The following is a 7066-nucleotide window of genomic DNA, read 5'->3' as shown; positions in this document are numbered from 1 at the left end:
AGATTTCTGACCACTTTGGTCGTGTCCTCTTGTCTTCTTTGGCTTCTACCAGCCATTTTAGAGTGTCGTCTTCTACTTGAGCATTTTTCATGTCTTACCATGATAAAGAGGGCTTGGCTGCATTACCCCTGAACGTCTTCTCACCTTCTTCACTCGGTGATCTCAGACCGTCAGTGTCTCTGGCATGCTCCACCATTTCCTCTCGGCCATGCTACCGAAATGACTGGTGCTCATGGTATCATCATGGCATTTCTGTTGTACCTGGGTACTTGATACCAGTATGAAGGGGGCTGACTAACTTTCAATTTTGTCGAGTTTGGAGAAATGAACTCCACTTTTCTTGATTCTACCTCTTTCACGATGATGCATCTTTTGCTTTGTTTTTGTTTTGTTGTTGTTTAACCCTCTACCGTTCGAGCCAAGTTTAGGTTTGTATAAATGTTTACCCTGCCCCGGGTTTTTCTTTTCAAAAATAGTTCACTTGGTGTTTTCCCCATAGTGGTGTGAGGTGTGTTTCTCGTTATGATCAGAAAATTAGCAACTTTGTGAGACATTGATGGACTAATGCAGTGCCTCGGCATGAATTACCAATTATCAGTGTCCTTCGCATTTGGTCACGAGCAAGTAAAACAGAATACATGGACATTTGTAATTCTGATGGATTTGTTATGTCGTTCCTCCGTCAAACGATTACAAAAGATATTTGGGTTTCTGTGAAGGCTATGCCACTTTAAACAAGCTGTGGCTGTAGTAACACACCATGCATGATGATGCAGTGTATGTGGTGCAGATAGGTGCATACTGTTTGGCAGCTGAGACGTGAAAGAAACACGCCCTCTGGCTAATCAAATTCTGTATATGTCAAATATTTCGTGAGGTTTTTATTTTCGCGAATTTCGCGAGTCTGGTGCTATTCACGAAATTAAAGACACGCGAAAATATTGACTCTGAAACCGATGTGAATGTGACGTACGCATGTACACTTCTCCATTCAGTACAGGACTTCACGATCGTGAATTTAACCACTTGCGAAATCATCAGGAATTCCAGATTCGTGAAAATTTAGTCTCACAAAATATATGGCGTATACAGTACTCTGCATACTGTATTCACTTGTGATACGGCCGCACTATTTTAAACAAAAATTGTAAAGCAGTAAAGTCGAGGTGAGGCCTATACGCCAGCACTAGCAAATTACTGTATTGTCTTTCCAACTCAAGAGAATCACCTGCCTGACAGACACGTATAATCATGCATGGGACTATGCAGTGTGCCGATTGTTATTGTTATTGTTAGAAAACAGTGGAAACGCGCAGAAATAATAAAGTTTCTTTTAAAAATAACAGCGAAAAGTAATGAAGTTTTGATCAGAACAAAATCCCTCTGTTTTCAGGTTTACATCGCCATTGACGGATGTAGCTTATCCGCCGTTGCGGCTTTATCGCCGGCAAATACGGTAACCAGATAAGAAATGCTCTGCCCAACACTACCTGATTCAGCGGAGACCACTGTAATACATTTAGCATGATATTGTCCCCAAGGAATTTATTTTAACAGAGTTTACTATACATGTACTTATGTTCTAGTGTCTGAACATACTGTTACAACTCAAAATGTGATCACCGGTATTGAAATCATTTCACAAAATTGATTTCATTCAGTGCAGTTTTGCCATTGAAAATCCTCTCTCATAATTGTCAAATACTGCAACTCTGATTGTCTTTTTTAATCTTTGGTTTCAGCAGTGATTGGCTTTTTTAATGTTTTTGCAGTTCATCATCAGTGTATGATGGCATTTAATGTAAAGTTATGGATGGTAGCAAGATTTCTGTGTCCTTCCGCAGTTATAATGTAGGTCTATGTGCTTTGTGTTCTATTTATAAGCCTCTTTCAATACAGTAGATGTTCTGACTTGGCAATAAATGTATTGTGGTTACTGTTATGAAAACTAGTGTCTGTTGGTTCAATATCAGGCAAAAATAAAGACTATTCAGACCGTAGTTACAGTTCACTGTTTACTCATGTTCTCAGGCTTTCGTATCAACGTTGTGCAAACGTCTGTATGCATTACATGTGACATCGATAGTGATATCGATAGTTGTGTGATCGGGATCACATATTCCCATAACATCTCCCTTTCTCAAAAGAAAAAATCTCAATATTTTGTCTTACATTTTTTTCCCGTTTTCTTATCTTATGTTTTGTTTTTGTTTTCCTTTTTTTTTTGATTGATAATTTCATGATCCCAACCACATTACAATATTGACAAAGCAAAATAAACAAGTGAAATATTCAAACAAAGTCAAAATGTCATTTTGTCCTTTTTTTTCATATCCTTTTTGACTAATAACTATTTGTTTATATGTTTGAGCTATTTGAACTTGTGCTGTTCCATCTATTAAATGCTGCCGGCTCCATCTGAGTCATCCTAATACATTGTATTAAAAAATAAACTGTGTTTAAAATGTGAATCCTAGTGATAACTACTTTCCAAATTTAAATCTCCCAAAAAAAATTCCAGTTGCATACTGCTGAAAATATATATATATATATATTTTTTTTTTTTTGGCTCTTTTGGCTTCCAAAACAAAACAGAGAGGTACAATTTTGTATATTTCTTTTTGGCAAGATAGTGACGGTTTTCTAACAGATAATTTGATGGCATGGATTTCCTTCCAGTGCTGGAAATTTTTTTTTTTTTTTTTTTTTTTTTTTTTTAAGGTTTCGCTAAATAACACATGCTTCTTTTGGTGCTGCCAAATTCAGAGCATAAATGTCTCCTTTGATATCTTATCAAATAAATGCCTACTTTGGCATATTGTGTACGTTTATCAACACAAAAATGTCTACTTTGACATTTTATCATTAAATGCCTACTTTGGCATATTGTCCATGGGTTTTCCTCTATTCATGTAAATACAAGTTTTTTTTTGTTTTTTTGTTTTTTTTTTAAATAATGATATCCTCATTTGTGACACTTTCAATAGCACTTGTTCCTTTGCTTGCTATCCATCAGTCACAACGCTATTTCTCTTTCAATGTAATCTACAGGTTAATTAACGCACAAAATCCTTGAACTTTGCTGGCATCTGGATGTTGCTCCTGGTTCTTGTTGATCTGTTGCTACCGCTACCGCTAGGCCTGTTCTGATGCTGCTGAATGTCACGTGATGGTGTTGTCATGCGCGCTGTTCTGCTCGCTGGAGCTGCTCTATCCGGCTTCTTGGGCTCTGCTCCCGTTCGATGGCGGCATAGGTAGGACTTTGCTGCTCTGCTTCCTTGCTGGGCTGGGGTTGATGTTCTCGTTGAGGACCACTTAGCGGTGCAGTATGAGCCGGTTTTGAGGGAGGCTCACATGAGGACCTCGGGAATTTCCGGTTCCTCCTCAACTGCTGCCCAGTGTCAGTCCCAACCAGGTAGGACCTTGGCCCGACCTTCTCCTTGCAGACTCCTAGTCTCCACTCCATGCCTTGTTGTTTTGGTTGGATTCTTACTTTCTCCCCTATCTGGAGTTCAGGAAGGGGTTGTGCCATTTTGTCATAGTTCTTTTTGGCTATTTTTCTCTTCTGATTGATGCTCTCCTGCACCCCGTTGACTACCTCAGGTTTCAGCAATCCTTCCGGTGTGGGCAAGAGAGTGCTGGTACGCCGAGACATCAGTCGTTGGGCTGGACTACTGCCAGTCTCATTTGGTGTATTTCTCCAGTCAAGTACTGCTAGGTACACATCCTGCTTCTCATGTGCTGTTTTTTTCAGGATTTTCTTTGCGATTTTCACCGCTGACTCCGCTTTCCCATTGCTCTGGCTATGCAATGGTGAGGAGGTGACATGTTCAAACTCCCAGTTTTCCGCGAACTGTTCATATTCTCTGGCCACAAACTGGGGTCCATTGTCTGTGATTTCTTTATCAGGCCGACCATGTCGTGCAAAGTGGACTTTTGTGCATTTCACAATTGTCGCTGCTGTTGTGTCCCCTGTAACCATGTCCACTTCCCAGAAGTCACTGTAGTGGTCCACCGTAATGAGATAATCCTCATTCTTGTAGGTGAATAGATCTTGTGAGACAATACTCCATGACCTTGACGGAATACTGTGGGAGAGCATTGGTTCTTTCTGCTGCTTTGCTTGAAAAGCGTTGCATGTTCTGCATTGAGTGACTTTTCCTTCACTTCTCCTTGCATGCTCGGCCAAAACAGCACATCTCTGTCTCTCCTGATACAGGCATCCATCCCCAGATGGCTGCTGTGGATTCGGTTTAACATCAGTGGTCGCATTGCTCTAGCTGGGACTATGACCTTCATGCCCTTGTACAGAATCCCATTTTGTGCAGAGATTTCATCTCGAAAGTTGTAGTACTCTCGTATTGCAGTCGGCACCTCGTCTTTGCTATCAGGCCGGCCATTCATGACCACTGACGTCAGGGTTTGTAGCACAGGATCCCTCAGGGTTTCTTTCTGAAGTTGGATGGATGTGGCATCACTTATGCGGACATATTCTGTCTGGTTGATCTCTTCCAACTCCTTGTAGATATTGTCCTGGCTGCCTGTTTCTGGAATATACGCCCTGCTCAGCCAATCTGCAATTAGCATGTCCTTGCCCGGGCAGTATACAACCTCTACTTGTTATGTTTGTAGCCGCAGCATCATTCTCTGCAAACGTCTTGGTGCATTGTGAATCGCTTTTCTGAATATGGGCACCAAGGGCTTGTGGTCAGTCAGGATCGTCACGTTCCTTCCTTGAATGAATTGGTCGAATTTCTCACAACTGTAGACGATAGCCAAGCATTCTTTTTCTATCTGGGCATAATTCTACTCAGTCTTGGTCAAGGCACGGGATGCAAATGTAACCGGTTGCCCATTCTGAAGCAAGGTTGCCCCCAGTCCTTTCTCTGACGCGTCACATTGTATTGTGACTTCTTCCTTGACGTCGTAGTACTTCAGAACTGCTGCAGAGGTCAGCATTTTTCGGAGCTCATTGAGCGTGTCTGTGTGGTCATCATGCCATTCAAAAAGAACGTCTTTGTAAGTCGTCGAAGGGGTTCTGCTACGTCCGATGGTCTAGGGAGAAATCGTGACAGGTACATCACACTCCCTAGAAGGCGTTGGACACCCTTTTTGTCAGTAGGGATGGGCATTTCAACCACGGCTCGTACTTCGTCTGGATCTGGTTTGGGTCCTTCGCTAGTCAGGAGATGACCCATGTATGGTACCTCATCCATGCTTAGACGCAGCTTTTTCTTGTTGAGTTTCAGTTGGACTTTGCCGTGCCCTTTCCAGGAACTCTCTCAGGTTCTAATCGTGGTCTGCCATGGCCTCCTCTAGTGTGTCACCACTGCCGTACACCAGGAAGTCATCTACTCACTTCCACTCCATTGAGACCCTCAATAATCTCGTGCTGGCGTCTCTGAAATTCTTCCGGCGCTGTTGATATACCGAATGGCATGCGGGTCCATCTGTATCGGCCGAAGGGTGTTGGGAAGGCTGTGAGGAAGCTGCTCCTTTCGGTCAGTTTCACTTGCCAAAACCCATCTTTTGCGTCCAGGACCGAAAAGACTTTGGCATTCGACAGCTTTGGCAAGACATCATCCATAGTTGGCATGAGGTAATGTGGTCGTTTGAGGGCTCTGTTTAAATCACGCGGGTCAATGCAGATCCTCATCTTGCCCAGCTTCCTTACAATGACTGTGTTGCTCACCCAATCAGTGGGTTGGGATACTTTTTTCACTATACCCCTGTTTTCTAGCTCATCTAGCTTCTGTTTGAGTTCAGGTTTCAAGGCTACTGCGACCTTCCTTGCCAAATTCTTGACGGGCACGATTGTGTCATCCACAGTCATGTCATACTCGCCAGGGAGACTTCCGAGTCCTTCAAAAGACATCACTGTATTCGTCCATGATTGCTTGTGGGGGTTTTCTTTCTTTCAGCTGGTTGACCTCATTCAGAGCATTGCCTGCTTTGACATATATCAGGCCCACTTCCAGCGATGTCTTGCTTGATAAGAGTGGCATTTGATTTGTTTCTACGACCTTGAAAGCCACTTCCTGCTCCCTGTCGTCATGTTGGCATGTGAGCGTACATTCCCCCCTGACTGGTATGGTTCTGCCATCATAGAGTCTTATCTTAGACTTAGTTGTTTCAAGCTGTGGTTGACGAGAGTTTTCAATTTCACAAAGTTTCTCGAATGAAAGCACATTGCATGTAGCTCCTGTGTCAATTTGGCATTCCATAGTATGCTCACGGTTCTGGAGCTTCACCGTGATGGGGACTGTCATTTTCCTTCCACCATTTTTAATGTTTAATGTCCCTACTTCCTCCAAGGCAAAGGTCTCATCGTCACTGCTTTCATAAGAGTTGTTCTCATCTACCTGATGTAGGGATGCTGGTTTGCCCGTAGCCATACACACATTCTGGAAATGGTTTGGCTTGCCATACTTGTTACAGGTTTTCCCATAAGCTGGGCATTTTTCTTTATGTTTCTCGTGACTGCCTCTGCAGTATCTGCAGTTTCCTTTCTGTTTGTGTGTGCCTTTCTTCTGGCCTTTTCCTCTCTCTTTCCAGTGTTTGCTCTGTGTATGAGACTGCTTTTGGTTGTAGCGCCCTCCAGTGTTGTGCCTCTCTTTTCCTTTAGATTTGTGCACAAAATGCACATTCTCCTCTCCTTTAACTACTTTAAGTTGTTGCTGCGCAGCTTCACTGACCTCTAATGTGGCAATGGCCTTTCTAAGGTCACATACCGGGGCCTGCTCCCTAGTCTTGCCTGCGCCTGTTTGTCCTTGCAGCCCAGGACTAATCTGTCCCTGATCATTTCTTGTAGGTTACCAAATTTGCATTGTTCGCTTAATTTCCTCAAGCGTACTGCAAATTGATCTATTGTTTCATTTTGCTGTTGGTTGGTGCTGTGAAAGATGTAGCGATCGTAGAGAACATTCCTTGCTGGTGCAAAATGTTTGGTAAGCTTTGTCAGGATTGAGTCTGGATTTTTTGCCTGTTCTTCAGTCAGGGCTAGAGACATCAGTCTTTCTTTACATTCTTGCCCCATTATTGCTCGAAGTGTAGCTACTTGTATTTC

This window comes from Diadema setosum, chromosome 4 (assembly GCF_964275005.1).
Source record: "Diadema setosum chromosome 4, eeDiaSeto1, whole genome shotgun sequence".
Classification (NCBI taxonomy): Eukaryota; Metazoa; Echinodermata; class Echinoidea; order Diadematoida; family Diadematidae; genus Diadema; species Diadema setosum.
Note: the sequence above shows the minus strand (reverse complement) of the source record.